Raw genomic sequence first — 1,801 nt, forward strand, 5'->3', positions numbered from 1 at the left:
GTCCTCATGGAAGGTGAGTTTTTCCACAAAAGAGCTGGTAAAGCTGGGCCAGGGGGTAGGTGCTGGGCTAGGCTCCTGATCCTCTGAGGCTGGGCCTCTCTGCTCCTCGGGGGCTGGGCCTCTCTGCTCTTCGGGGGCGTGGCCGCTCTGACTCTCCCCAGCTTGGCTGCTCTGCCCCTTGGGGGCTGGGCCTCTCTGCTCCTTGGGGGCTGGGCCTCTCTGCTCCTCGGGGGCGTGGCCTCTCTGCTCCTCGGGGGCGTGGCCTCTCTGCTCCTCGGGGGCGTGGCCTCTCTGTTCCTCGGGGGCGTGGCCTCTCTGCTCCTTGGGGGCTGGGCCGCTCTGGTCCTCGGGGGCTTGGCCTCTCTGCTCCTCGGGGGCGTGGCCGCTCTGCCCCTCCCCAGCTTGGCTGCTCTGCCCCTTGGGGGCTTGGCCTCTCTGCTCCTCCCGGGGTAGCCTGCTCTGCCCCTCGGGGGCTTGGGCGCTCGGCTCCTCCGGGGCTTGGGCGCTCTGGTCCTCGGGGGTTTGGCCGCTCTGGTCCTCGGGGGCTTGGCCGCTCTGGTCCTCCGGGGCTTGGCCGCTCTGGTCCTCCGGGGCTTGGCCGCTCTGGTCCTCGGGGGCTTGGCCGCTCTGGTCCTCGGGGGCTTGGCCGCTCTGGTCCTCGGGGGCTTGGCCGCTCTGGTCCTCCGGGGCTTGGCCGCTCTGGTCCTCCGGGGCTTGGCCGCTCTGGTCCTCGGGGGCTTGGCCGCTCTGGTCCTCCGGGGCTTGGCCGCTCTGGTCCTCCGGGGCTTGGCCGCTCTGGTCCTCGGGGGGTTGGCCGCTCTGCTCCTCAGGAGCTTGGGTTAACGAGGACCCTAGAGGATCCAGCTCGCACACCTAGCTGGTGGGTCCAGCTCCAGCTGAGGGAGGGAAGGAGGAGAGCTCGAGCGGACGTGGGGCTTGGGGAAGGGGCAAGGCCTCGGGGGCCTGGACTGGCGCAGAGCCCGGCCTCTTCCTGGGGGTGGGGGAATCACAACTCCTCCCTCAGGCTCCAAGGCTTCCGCTCCCACTTCCTCTCCCACTTCCCAACCTCCAAAGGTTCCCCGCCCCGCCCTTCTAACCTTTCTTAGCTCGGATTGGGTAGTAGAGACACCAAGAAGTCACATTGAAGGAATGAAAATGGCCGAGCCTCGGTTCCGCAGCCAGTCAAATACCCTTTGGTATTCGGGAAGGGGAACTCTTTAAGAACATATGGAGTCCCTCTTCCCTCCAGAAGCCATAAGGTGGCAAAGCAAGTGTGGGAAGGGCTCCACCATCACGGCCTGGCCGCTGGTCTCTCTTTACACCCCTCTAGGAGGGGGCAGGCCACGAACATGATGACAGCGGCTAGGCTGATTGATTGATGACAAAACAATACAAACTTGGTTTAGAAATAAAAGGTGACTGCCGGCCCTGGGGTTCCTGACACTAGAACCCAGAATCCCAGCAGTAACTTCTCCTATACTTCTACAGCCTTCTCCAAACCAGGGTTCTCTTGACCCCCCCACACACACAAAAAAAAGCCGCCTCAAAGGTCACTTGATATTCAGTACAAATGTTTATTTTGCAATGAGAACTGCACAAAAAAACTTTAGTATATAAGTGAAAATTCTATTGATTTCCTTCTACAAATGTCTAAAGTGTTTAATACAAGCCTCAAATTCACTGACATTATTATTGGCCAAGAGATCCATCTGTGCATCCAGTACAGTGGGAGATTGTACAGGGCGCGGGGGGGGGGGGGGGGGGGTGCCAGAAGTGCATCTTGGGGGCTAAATTTCTAGAG

This window comes from Gracilinanus agilis, chromosome 1 (assembly GCF_016433145.1).
Source record: "Gracilinanus agilis isolate LMUSP501 chromosome 1, AgileGrace, whole genome shotgun sequence".
NCBI classification, from domain to species: Eukaryota; Metazoa; Chordata; class Mammalia; order Didelphimorphia; family Didelphidae; genus Gracilinanus; species Gracilinanus agilis.